Source organism: Triplophysa rosa, linkage group LG4, assembly GCF_024868665.1.
Source record: "Triplophysa rosa linkage group LG4, Trosa_1v2, whole genome shotgun sequence".
Classification (NCBI taxonomy): domain Eukaryota; kingdom Metazoa; phylum Chordata; class Actinopteri; order Cypriniformes; family Nemacheilidae; genus Triplophysa; species Triplophysa rosa.
Window position 1 is genome coordinate 8,893,557 of NC_079893.1, and position 14,457 is coordinate 8,908,013.

A 14,457-nucleotide genomic window follows, 5' to 3' on the forward strand; every position below is an offset into this window, starting at 1 on the left:
TGCTGCCATTGGACTGTGTACTTTTAATATTATGTTTTGTTTACAAACATTTGATTTTCAACTTGAAACATTGTTTCTCGTATATAATAACCTGATGATTTTAATTGACTACGGCAAATATCCAAGGTAAGACACACACCGTACAAGGTACATAGCCACAGAAGCACAACAAACAAGCACAAGACAATAGACACGAGGACTTCTTAAAGGGGAGAAAATCAAGAAGGGACAGGTGCGGGGCAACTAATTAACAATCAATAATGAGGGATCCAGGAGGGCGGGGACAAGGGGCTCTCTCCTGGAGAGAGCATGTGGAAGGCCAAGTGGGCCAAAATGCTTCTCTCCACATTAAACAGGGGATCCTGCCGTGATTCTGCCACAAGATCAAGAAAGATATGACAAGATGAGGCAGAATCATGACATGGGGTGACTATTGGTTTTGTTAATCACCGTCTAAATGAGTCAGTTAAGTTACATTTAGCCTTAGATGGTATATGTATACAATCCCTAAAGCACAGGTTTTATCAGCTGGCAATTTTCAATGCACATTTGTGATCCATGTGAAAACCCAGCTATAAAGTCATTATTTGTGATGCACTATTTCTACATAAACCCACCCTGCTAAAAAATAATATTACAAAAATTCTATTGGTTTCCTTTAAAATACCATTATGAACCATCATGTTTTCTATTACAAAATTTAAAAAAAATACTTTGGCATTAATGGGTGTTCTATTGATTCCCATCTGCACCTCTTGTGTTTTGGGCAGGCTTGTATTATTTTTTCAGCAGGACAACCAACATAATGTAAAGAATATCCTGTGAAAGTATCATCTTTAGATTTTGATTTAGTTTGACCAAGGCCATGTCAAAGACTTACAGTAAATCATATTGAAATAAATAGTTAAAATTAAACTTTGCTGTTGTCACTAATAACTCGATTTTTAGCCTAGTTTTCACACACTGGGTCACACTTATGAGTGCAAGTTGCGCGTATTATTGACATTGATAGTTAACTACAATAATTAACAATGAACATTTGTGCAGTTTTATCAAGCACCTGTTGCACTTCATCGCTGGCGGTGTCTCTATAGCCTGACTTTCACAAGGCTGGCCAGGAGTTCTCATCTCTTATCATCTAAAACAATTATGAACATTGCTGTATAAGCTATCTCTCCCTTTCTCCCTCGTTTATTGATTCACCACACAAACTAAAGTTTGTGAAGTTGGCTAGTTAGATACAATTTAATATGCCAACAATCCCCTTACAGTTATGTTAATGATAACAAAGATGCTCGTTTTATTAAAGACTATGCAGTGGTTTTAAAAGTGGGGTGAGTTATCAGCAGAGAGTATAATACTCTGGCGAACAGAGTGCGCAATTGCACTCTCTCTGATGTCCTCCGATGGGGGCCCTGCGTACAGCGTAGCATGAGCCTTGTTGGGCTCATTTTCTGTAACACTTGAAGTGCCAGCTTCAGTGGCAGGCATACGAAAACGATTCTCTTATGAGAAATAGTGTAGTTTAAATGCTTGCCTTTCATGATATCCTTTTGTTTCATACAGTATCTCCTGGTTGCACCAATGGTCCAAAAGTCAGTGCGTCGCACTTTTCTGACACAAAATGATGTTGTTACGTATCCTAGCGCTTTTTTAAGTGGGTATACGGAAATTCTTGATCTTTTCTAGTGGGTATACGCCGTATACCTGCATATCACGTAGACTACACCACTGGGCCTAAACATAACTGTAAACTATAAGAAATAAAAAATAATATCTCAATATTATCAGCGCATCAGCACATCATGTGCATGTCATTACCTACCACCCACTGCATGATATCTGAGTATGTAACAGTAATTAAATAAATTAAGTAAAAAGGAAATTTCCAATTGATTCCTCTAAAATTGAATCCGCAAGTTATAAAATAGTGTCTTGTTTACAATAGTGTTTTTGATTCGGTACTTAAGGGGGCCCCTGGTGGTGCAGGGGCCCTACGCAACCTGCGTAGTCTGCGCATAGCAAGGAGTTAGCAGTGTCAGCAGTTAACCTCAATTTTATTTTATTGTCATGTTTGCATAGTAACACTTGTTAAAGTCTCCTTTTGGTGAAAATCAAGTTTTTAAATGTTGTTTATATGTCTGTGTGGTATATTAATATGCTTTAAGACAAAACGTGTGAAAATTAATCATTCAATGCCATTGCTGAGTATTTTCTCTATAAAACTGAAGTTTTCCAAAGAAAGCTGTTTAAACTCTCCCAGGTTATCTACGTCACAAACCTAAGTTAACAAATTTGATCACGTGGATCTGATAGTCCGACGGATAGTATGGATGCCACATAGACTTGACATTGAAACAACAAAAAATCTTCACAGGGAAAAAACTTTTACATATCGCTGCTGTCCTTCTGAAACCTTGTCTCCATATTTTGTGATTTTTATTTTTTGCCATAAATCATTATTATAAGTCACCCTTTATATTTGTCACCAGGTTTTGCGAATATCTAACACCGTGTCTACAGCGGATGCGGCGCAGCACGATGCGACAAGAGACAATAGAACAGATTAGAACCCATTATAATTTTAAATTTTGTCCACACCAGACGTGGCATGGTGCGGTGTGACATCTCATTAGAACAAGCCGTGTGTTGCGTTGCGTCACATCGCGCCGCGCCGCGTCCGGTATAGACACGGTGTTAGCAATAAAAAGTATTAAAAGGTGCTTGTAAACTTTGACATCACAGTATTTAATTATTTAAAAAGTAAAGCGTTGTTTTGAGACTCAAAGAGGAGACTTAATTGACCAAATGATCAACTGCAGGGGTGAACTTTAAGGTAATAAATACAAAATAATCTTTTCATCTAGTGTTGAGTTTTACAAAAAACATTAATTAAGCATATGTACTTGGTTAGAATTGACAAGAAAGTCATTTTTAGACATGAAGCTTTTAAACGGTCAGCTGTTCAAATATTTTAAACCAATGCCAAGTCGCGCCAAGCCAAAAAGACAAAAATGATCAAAAGGGTAAACACTGCTCACATACTCTAATCCCACACACATACACTTAATGAGAAACTAAACAGCATAATTACTCCTGTAGCAGTAAAGTAGTCAACTTTTTTATTTGAGGCTATGATTAATACACATTATTTTCAGTCTGTGTGTGGTTAGAGTATGCAGACCATATTTCAGAATTATGAGTTCGTAATAACCACATTAAAGTGTCTCTCATGTCCACTGATACAAATTGTGGTACCATGGGGACAGAGTTTAAAGAGCAAATTTGTCCATTTGATTAGAGGAGATTAATCTTATAGATGGTGACACATAAAGATGAAAAGATTGGAGGTCTTGAAGAAATCCTAAGAATGAATGATTATTACACACAGAGGGCTTATTCATATTCTCTCATATTCATACACCCTCATTAGTTGATTTTGTAAAGGTCATTTTGCTGGCCCAATGGATTTTGTTGTTTTATTGTGCCGTGTAAAATATTTGGAGTTTGGTTTTTGGTTAGTTTTGACTTCAATATATTTAATCTGATTTTAATTTTAACAATTTATAAATTTCTCATCATTTAATTAGTGAAATTATTTTGATATTTTGATTATTCAGAATAAATCAAGTACCTAAATAATTTTTCTGGTTATTTCACCCAGTTTATTTGGACACTGCTCCCATCCTCAGCTAGTGTAAAAACATGCTTCCTGATAAAAATAATGAAAACCTGCAAAAATGTTAATAAGCGATAAAATGTTATGCTATAGATTTACAGAAAAAACTACAAGGCCAAAATTGACCTTTTCTGCTCGATTGAAATTGTACCCTTAGGTTCTGTCTGGAGTACCTAGTGCCCATTAAAAGTCTGAGAACACAAACTATTCCTAACATTGAAGCATACGGGTTATAATACATTACTTTTCCTCATGAGAGCTGACAACTGGCAACATGTATTAGTTGTCAACAGTGAAAAAAATATTACCTGGGGCTGCAGAGACGGCAGATATATAAAACTAAATAAACACAATATATTTGCACAGGTTATGGTTTATTTGATAGGTGTGGAGATTCTGTAGAGATTCATTCATGACATTTTATTGATTTGTTTTATTATATTTTCTATAATGTGTTTTGGCTCGGGACAGATTGATTTGGTCAGATTTTTGAAAAGTGCATGTCTATTTGAGATATAACAGAGTTGGAAAGTCCAATTAATTCTGTCTACTAGGTTTTGGTTAGTTAAGAATAATACATTAATATGGGTTACGTCATTGGGTCCCAGACATAAAAACAATCATAAAATCATTAAAGGATATGAGCTTTGAGGAATTAAATTTTGAATTATACATCATAAGTTCTATTGTTTCAACAACGTTTTTTGTAAATATTTGTTTTAAATGTAAGTGATGTGCAGTTATATCATTATAAGTGGATTGGCCCACAATGACATTTGTTGTAAAGGAGAGTTAGGGGAACAGTTCTCACATTTACCATTGCAGATATTATACAATTCTTCAGCGGATACAAATATTTTTTGAATATTTTATCTTTGTCCATATGCAAGGGAAAAGCACCCAAAATGTTGACCAGAATATTGAATAGTGATCCAAAAAGCACATAAAGCCATCATAAAAGTAATCCACAACATTCCAGAGGATTAATAAATGTCTTATGGAGTGAAGCATGAAAAATATAAATATTATTGAATATTATAAAGTTCTTTCATGAAACCTCTCGAGTCAAAAATCAAAACACATGTTCATCAAATACGATGGCATGTCAACAACATCAAATATGTTCTTATGTATCTTATTATGACTACGTATCACATGGAATTTAGTCACCAAGACCTACAGAATACGATGTTGAGAGGATGGCATAAGAGCGAATAAAGTGAACTGTTCCATTAACGGTTTCCTTGTGAGATCATAAAGCAGAAGCTTAACCAAGCATAACCAGTATGTTGAGCGAGGAACCATGATTTATATGAGAGTCAGGAAAACAGTCTGTGTTTGAATTTATAGTTGTTTCCTTTTACTTAAAAAAAAGAACATTTAATTTAAACTGCAAGTGCATAATGAATGACATGATGCAGTTAGCATGTCATCGAAATGTTTCTCTGAACGTCTCTGTCCTGACAGGAAAATTGCCCTGCGAGGACATGTTCTGTCTGAAACTATTTTTTCTGTCCATCGGTGTGTGGTTTTTCCAAGAAAAAAAAAGAAAATTAAGGGTTTTCTATTTTGAGGGGTTGTAATTATCTTTTTCCTCAACATGTGATGCTGGGCTCCACTTCACCGCTCTGCCTTCTGGGATTTTAGCTGGCGCAGTGCCGTCGGGAGACTGGCAGAACATTGGCAGGATGCTGACCCTACATTAGCCCTGACACGCTCACATTAGACAGACATTGAAAAAGAGATTCTACCTTTTTCGTGTTAGTCATTTATATTTCCTCGTGGTGCTGCTTTATGGAATTGTTCAATTGTCTGAAAGGGAATAATTAAAGCTCAAACGAGGCATGCACTTTTTTTGGATGTTTTGACATACAAGAGCCATTGTACAATAAAGCATTCTGTGACTTTCTGAACTCAAAACAACTTCTCCAGTAAAAAAGAGCCCATTTATTGAAATAGTTGGACACGTTACTGCCCACATTTACATGTCAACAATGCCCAGGCGATAGTCAGAAAATAGGCCCGCCCACTCAGAGTGAGGTATTAAATGGAAAGCTGGATGGATACCAAAAGAACTAATGAGAAGAGCAAAATATGGGACACTTTAAAGCACAGATTGTTTAGTAAACCTCTCACAATGTGATACAGGCTTTAAAAGATGCAAAATGATGGAAAGGTAAGTTAAAAACTATTAGAAAAGACAGCAACCCCGATTAAAAGAGCAGCACAGCATTGTATTTCACACCTGTATATGAAGAGTTTGGTTCCAAAATGAGATAACAAAAATCATGTTGTTCATTATGTTATCATGTTTTTATTGTGTTTTGTCGTGTTAGTATAGCTGTATTTTATGACTTAAATAAAAACAAACCAACAGCAGTTTAATTGATAGTAATTGGAATGCACAGTGAAAAAAACATGATTTTTTAACATTTTTAAAAACAGAGTTATCTTATTTTGAAACCAAACTCTTCATATGGACATTTACGTCAGACTCTTGAAGAAGACTTTAAAAACTGACTTGTTATAGGCAGAAAAGTGAATCGTGTCCATTTAAATCCGACTCACCTAGAAAACAGGAATTAAAGACACGATCAAAGCCTTTTCAGTTGCTACCACTTTATTCAATTGGGGATTATCCTCATAGACACATGCTTAGGATATTAAAATTGCTCTGAAAGAAAAAACTGGTAACAGGACAATAGTTGACGAAGGGGATGCAAAAAAAATCTAGGGTTTCCATCAAATAGGTGCCAGTCAACTTTGAAGATAGAGGTAGTACATCAAGGCATCAAAGAGAAGGCAAAAGTGACAGACAGACAGACAGATCAAGAAAAAAAAGAAAATTGGTATGGTCTAGTAAAAAAATGGGCATTATCGTTATTTTCTGTATCGAGTGAACCGACATTTCAATTTCCATTTGAAAACTCCATACACAATCACAAGATTTGGGAGGCAATCTGGAAAAAAGTTTGTGAGGTTTGTCCTTCCATACAAAATACATTCGACTCCACGAAGTGCAAAGAACACATCAAATATCTCAAGCGACGATATCGAGACTGTTTGAAGCAAAACAATAAGACTGGGGCGGACGCTCAGTGTTGCGCATTCTATGATGAACTGCAACCTGTGCCTGGTTAGTTACTGCTTACGTTTTTATAATTGTATTTATTGCACTATAAATAAAGCTTTTCTCAGTTTATTTATATTGCACTATTTAAAACACAGTTTACGGGAAAAATAGCATTCATATGAACTACATAAACGTTCTTATGAAAAAATTTAACAAATAACTGAACTGTGGCTATAACAAATTTGATCTTACATCTGTTTGAGTTAATATTTTATCATTTCTGCCAATATTAAGTTAATACGTGATGTGTATTTCATTAGCTTGTCATCTTATGACTAACCCTGGGGATGGTCATATAGACATGTCAAGCTCAGATGAAGGAGAAAATCCATTTAAGTTTCCCAAAATTTGTAATTGCAAATTGTCACTATTGCCATTGAAATGAGGTCTTGCAACTTTTAGATGTGCAAAATCATATTTGTCCCTCAGCTCCCCAGTTCAGAAACATCTGGAATGTCAGATAATCTATCAGACCAATCAGCTACATCGACAGCATCTGAGGATGACAGCGGTGTTAGGTCACAGCGGACCTCCAATCCTGGCCAAAATCTCCCCATTACAAGTATGCTGTTTTTATGATGTGTTGTTGTGGTTAAGTAAGCTTTCTTAAGTAATAAATACTGTACAACACAAATATTCCATCTACATATCTGATTCTCTGTAACTGTCAATAATTATGTCTTGTTGTCATGATGCAATGCAATTTTCTGATCTTTCTCATCAGGCTGCAAATGCAAAACATGCAGTGTCTATTTACACCGAGAACAAATAGCCAGCCTTGTTGGCAGAGACTATTTGCACTAGCTCCGCCCACCAATATGTGATTGGAATAGAGAAAGTGTAAACGACGCCATTTCAAGTGACTCCAGTGGCATAAAGTGTAAAGTCTGTATAGCTTTGGCACTGGAGACTGGGTTTCTAATCCAACTCTCGCTGTAATCACATTACAGATCATAAAGGTATTTGTTTTCAATAAAATTGATTTAAGACTTAAAATTCATTTTTATTCATAAAGTTTAGGTTTAGGGTAAGGTTAGGGTGTAGGACTTTAATATCTCAATAAGTCACCATCATTTTAATAATTTTTATAAATATAATGATTTACAATGTGTGGCATTACAAATTTATAAAATGTTATATCTTTCAATGTAATAGTATATAAACTAAGAAAGTTATGTACATTGTGTTTCACATTTTGAGGTAAAGATGATGACATACTAAGAAGATCAAGTCAGGCAACCCAGGTTTTACCCTTTTGTCTTTATGCACTTCCTGACCATTGGGCAGGGTCCCAAGTTAAAGGTGAATGTTAAACTCAAGGCACAGCTGTGCCTTTATCTCTATGATAATGTGAAGGTATGGGCAAAACTGTCAGGCTGATTGGATTAGCACCTATGCATTTGAATAACACTGTTATGCGATCAGGTCTGGGGAAGATTCCGGTAAGGGGCTCCTGTACTGCATTTGCATGCTTTGTTTAAATCGTCTCCACCTCTATGTATCCCTCCCCCTTGAAAGGTATAAAACTCTACTCTGCTGAGCTATAGTCAGACTTGGATGACTGCAGCGACATACAGCGAGTTCTCAATAAAGAGTAACTTCTGTATGAAAGATATCCCAACGTCTCCTGGTCTCTGCTTCGACGAGGAAAAGGTTTCCTACAACTGTTATTATTGCATAATGTTTAATGCACAACAATACTGAGGTGCACATAGTAAAGTTATCTACCACTATTTATAAGTACCAATAGCATCTAACTACTATTTCTACTTAATCCAAAGAAAATACAGCTATTTTCGGTTAGTGTAAATAGCATATCGCTAAGAAATGCTGCCATTTTCACTTAGTGCAAATAGCCGCTGCCGGCAAAAAAACTCAAATCATGGAGGCCATGAGAGAGGAATAAACATGTACAAACAACGAACAAAGTTGCGCAGCACAATGCACGCTAGAACGACAAATTTAACGTTTTTAGTTTCACTGTAATTTTAGCGCCATTTTCCTTTAAGATGACCAAATGAATGTTCAACATGAATTCTTGCTCTGCTGAGACATTCATTGAATTGTAGCTGGGACCCTCTTGCAACTCCTTCGGGGAATGGTTTCATGACAATCTTAAAAGATAGGCTGTAGGCCTATCTGGTCAGTGGTGGAAAGCACGTGCTATTCTCCAGCTTTGCATGCAGCTTTGAGTTTTGAAACACAAGAGAGTCATAGCACTTACCAGGCCAGCCAACATCAAAATCCATAAACGTACTGACCCAGATAGCAAACTGACTACGGAACGGATCCGCCCCGGACGTGTCACAAGCTCCGGAACGGATGCGCAAAACGGGTCCGGAACGGAGTCCACTTGCACAGCGCAGCGGATCCGGAACAAATAAGGATTGCGGATCCGGACCAGATCTGGGGCAGACCCGCCCTGTATCCACTGATAAAGCAGCTGATCAGCCACGGATCCAATCAGGACCCGTTTATAAAGCAGCTGATCCGCCACGGATCCGATCTGGTCATTCTGTCTGGATACCTTTCAGATCCCTCATTTAAAACTAGTATTCTGGCCAAAACTAGCTAAAGAAATATTTCAAATCTAATGGACCGACATTGGATAGACTGGATTGCTCTATAATATTTAATATGCCTGCCTTTATTAATAAAACATGATGAAATCATTCAAAACTTGTAAATCAAAATTCAGCCATTTTAGCCAGTAACAATTATTTATGTATACAATTAATAAGTATTACAGAAAATGAAATGCAACCATAAATTGTCCAAAGAACATTTTTTATTTAATGAAAAAGAACACTTTTTTAATGTAGCTCAAGAAACATTTATTCTTATTAATGTTGCACTGCTTATTTTTTTGTGTGGAAACTGGGTTTTTTGAAGATGAATAGAAACAAAACTATTTAAAGTAGTAAACTTTATCTCAACTGTTACTACTTAACTGTTAAACGAACACTTCAAAACACAGAAGTTAACTGTGAAACACCGAAACGCTACTGTTGGGTGCTGACAGTGGGACGGCTCCTTGAGTTTCCCCTATCTGCTGCCAAGTTGAACCACCGTATTACGTGTTTTGTAATGTCATCATCAGTGGCGGCACGGGAGACATGGCTCTTTCTCACAGCACCTGTGATACACAAGCAAATTTTCATTAAACAAATTCATGAAATCACATAGGAGATACCAGTTTTTTTTAAGGATACACATAACCACTGTCTTTAAAAACAAGAGTGTACAATCTGACATTTATAGGTACACTATGTAACTTTTGGAGCTCTAGCCGTTAATAAACAGAACTGCATGCGAGTTGTGAACCTCCGTGTTCTTTTTAAGTCTGTAGGCAAAGTTTACATACGTACCTTAAAGATGAAATTCTCCAAAAACAGACCAGTGGCACTTGAATGAGCTGTAAACTGCAAGAGAACACACATGCACAGTATCTTAATATGATTTAATATCTTAATATGACATGAAATAATTAGTCTACCAGAACTGAAGTTTACAGATACAAGTGGGTTAGTAAACTACGAAGTAGTTTATAAACCTAAAAACGTTAAACTTTAAATTATTGGTATGAATCTTTTGAAACTGCACATTTATTACATGTTAAAATCTGTAGTGTGGACCATTATTAGTATTTTGACAAAATAGCTGGCTAAATCAAGTTTAAAACGGTATCAAATCTTACTTTACTCGGTTGTTTGGAAAAGATGAAATACTGCAAGACCAGTGGCACTTGAATGAGCTGTAAACTGCAAAACAACACACACACAACAGAACACACGCAAGCACGCACAGTATTTTAAGATTTAATATGATATGAAAATTATCTGAAACAACATTACATGGGGAGGTGGAGAATATATGTCAAAATATTAACAAAAGACTCAAACTATACCAGAAGTTCAGTGTAAAAAAAACAGGTAACGTTAACGTTAGGCCTAACATCAGTTTATCTCGCCTGCTATTTTACTGGAAAGGGGAGAAAACATGCGCTCAGGGTTGGATTAAAATCCGATTGAATCACCCCACCTCCTAGAGAGATAAAGACATTCCGTCCAAAAAGCTTTCACTCAAAAAGCTAATGACAATGTGCTGAAACTTGGCTTGCAAAAATCACTTCAGAATTAAAAACATCAAGCAAAGCAATCAACAGTAATGTTACTGGCTACGTAACTGTACAAATAAAGCATATTTTAACTATTCTTACAGTGTTCCGTCCTCACCGACCTGCCAGCTCCAGCGTTTCCACTGTGTGAGGAGATGGATTAAGTGACTGTGACAGTTTAAAAAAGGCGCGTTCGGTCAGAGAATTCGCCCAGCGTCAGTTGCGAGTCCGCGAGTTGACAGTGCGTTGTGCAGAGGCGGGGCATATTCTGTGCGTGTGGCCGAATTGAATCTGAGAGTACAGCGGACCAGGCGACTTGAAGGCGGATCCGCCCCGAAGTCTATTGCTATCAGGGGATGATCCACCAAGCCCTGTAACAGCACACTGCACATCCTTTTCTGTTATAGTCATCAGTGTGAAAGCTGGATGGTGCTGTGATTGGAAAGTGTGTTCCATCTAGGGCCCCACCACATGGGAAACCTTGACTTCTCTTCAAAGCCTGTAATAATGGACTTGACCTCTTCTTCAGATCTTGGCATCCTAATTAACTTCCTCTTCAGTTGGCAGATACCCTGACACACCTCCCAGCACACATCACATGCAGTGCTCACCCTAGTGCCAAAACATCAAGAAATTCAACATTGCTTGTTAATTTGTAAAGCATCACAGCAACCCTTTTTTTCTAAGGATACTGGGGTCTTCATTGTTGTGGATTGCTTTTGTATGTGCAGACGAATCAGGAAGGCATCCTGTGGCATTATAAAGTTTAGGTACCACTCAGTTTCCCCAAAATTTTGCAGTACATCTGTCTCCCAAAAGGCATTTGTTCGCTCCTTCTTGGCACTTGGTGTGGTAGTCATGCCGTAAACTACACAAAAGTCAAAATGGCAACACCACTCATTTACGTGATCAAAAACATTTTTGCTTTAAAGTTTAGATTATTACAGAAAATGTAATATATTTATTTAATTCTAATTTATTAATTATTAAATGAATCTTACAAAAATAGCCTACATTTTTTTATAGAACTGCTTGCTTAAAATAAACATGATTATTTAATATAATAATTTCCTATTTTCATTCATTAACATTACGTAATGGAAAAATAAAGCTGAGTTCCTTGCCTGATACTGATATTACAGTTGCCAGTCTTAACAATTTATGATATTTGGCTTGTCTCGATTTTTGTTTTGTAATTCGCAGAATTTCAAGCATCCATGTCTATGAGTGGGATGCAGGAAGTACAATATACGCGCGTTAGTAAGAACTTACGGCACTCCACGTTGGCCAAAACACAAAGAAACGCGTTTGAAAAGATATTGTCAGCAATCATAGACATTCACATTCGGACGGGATTAGATTTCTTAGAGGACCACTGACTTTGCCGAAAAACTGTGTAAATTGCTCTGGATTTTTTACAGAGATCGTGTGAGAAAAAAACAGACATGGCAGATTTAAATCAGGGATTAAAATCACAGAGCACGTCTGAGAAACACGAAATTCTCAAACCTACTCCGGTAAAACTAGTCCGTCCGAACAGGGTTTAAGGTAATAAAAACATAACGCTTCATATTGTAAGATCTTTATACACCTCTGAAGACATAGTTATGTATATTATATTGCATTTCTGTCAATAGATCCTGCAAAAAATAAATCATTGGACCTTTAATGCATTTGTTTCTCACAATCACAATCCTGCTAGACTATTGCTTGACTTAATTTGCATGTTTGAAATACAAGTGTATCTAACAAAGTCGTTATAAAAGTGCACTTTGCAAGTTTAGAATGTCAGACAAAATGTATTCATTGCTGAAGTGTAATTTTCACTATTTCACCTATGGACGCAGATTCATTAGCTGTAGGATCATGGGAATGTATTCATCATCATACATTCACACTGCGCAATTTGCAAATTTTGCTAACCTAAAATCTTTTTTGCTCTCACGTGTCTCGTGAAAAAACATCACATGACAACTTGTCACAAAGCATGTGAGATATTATGAATGAATAATTATTAGAATTTAAAATAATTGTTTTTTTTCCCTATTTAATTATGCTAATGAACCAAACATTCACCCACTCTTGTTGTACAATTAACCTAAAATAAATGACATTGTTTTTGTTTCCAAGTCATTGGGGATGCCACCTTATAAACCGCATCATTCTCAAGTGATTCTCTTAATCTGTTCCCCCTAAATCAACATCCTTCCCTAAATCACTTCATTATCGGCTCCAGATTTAATTAGGGTCTTTAACTCTGAACACAACCCTCACTTGTATGAGTCAATTGGACAATTAATTAGTCAAACAGGTCTCACTGCCTTGTGGATCATTCTAATTGTGGGTTGCTCCTGACTTTACCATTGTTCAGCTTTGACAGTGTTCACTCATACAGACACCATCTACAGTAATTATGATCTGCATGTGGAAGTACTTAATAACAATTCAAAACATGATGCTATATGCATGCTTATTTGCATTTTGAATCGTGTCTAAAAAATAAACACAAAACAAGATATTATCGAACAACGGCGGTACCCATTCACTTCATGTATGGACACAAAACCAATGCAAGCGTACCGCCATTGTTTGGTTACTAACATTCTTCAAAATATGTTCTTTTGTGTTCAGAAGAAAGAAAGTCATACAGGTTTAAAATGACAAGAGGTGAGTAAATTATGACTGAATTTTCATTTTTAGGTGAAATATACCTTTAAGTCAGAGATGTTAGAAACGCTTGAAACCTAAATGATTTTGATTTTGTTCTTCCATGGAGTGCAACAAAAAGTCCAAACTGCTGTCATATAACAAATGTTGACAGTCAGGTTGTCAAGCGTCATTCAAATAAAAAACAATACTGAAATTCTGAAATTTTTGTCATTATAATGTTGATATTAAGTACAATGGCATTCTTGCTTAATCTTTCTGTTTGAAATACAAGTGTACACGTGAAATACAATAAAAGTGCACTATACAAGCTTAGGATCGGAAATGTAATTCTCACCATTTTACCACCCATGCAATCAGATTCATTTGTTGTAGGATTGTGGGAATATAATCATCATCATTCATTCACACATGGAGCATTGTACAATTTACGATGGATGTGACCTCAGTGGGGGTGTGAATCCGGATCACTGAGGGAGTCGCCTCTCTCGTGCTGTGATGCACATGTGTGAATTGGAGTGAAATTGGTGGTGTACTGTACATGTCATAATGTTATTGTAAGTAGCTATCTGTATTATTTCTGCTTTTTGATATGCCTCTATTGGCAATGCAAAATGACAATGAATGTAAGTTTACCTGTGGTATGGTATCACAACTGGTTCACGCTCTTGCGCCGTAATGTTTTGATAGATGTTGTGAGATACCAGTTTTCAGCTGTTTCAGTCATATGACCTTTTCTTCACAGTCACCATTTTTCCTCCATCAGCAAGCAAAAAATTAAACATTTCAATAGTATCAATAAATACATAAAATACGAATAGATTAATAAAGTAACATTACAGCCATGAATCACGATGACAG

The 14,457-nt window shown here is 36.4% G+C and overlaps 1 long non-coding RNA gene across 1 annotated transcript; it reads right to left on the minus strand.

Moving 5' to 3' along the window:
- Positions 1–9,586: 9,586 nt before the first annotated feature.
- LOC130553543 (uncharacterized) lies at positions 9,587–10,574 on the minus strand. Its single transcript, XR_008962867.1, has 3 exons — positions 10,510–10,574; positions 10,181–10,234; positions 9,587–9,948 (listed from the first exon to the last, which is right to left on the minus strand). It is a non-coding gene; the product is annotated as an uncharacterized LOC130553543 (long non-coding RNA).
- Between the last annotated feature and the right edge of the window lie 3,883 nt (positions 10,575–14,457).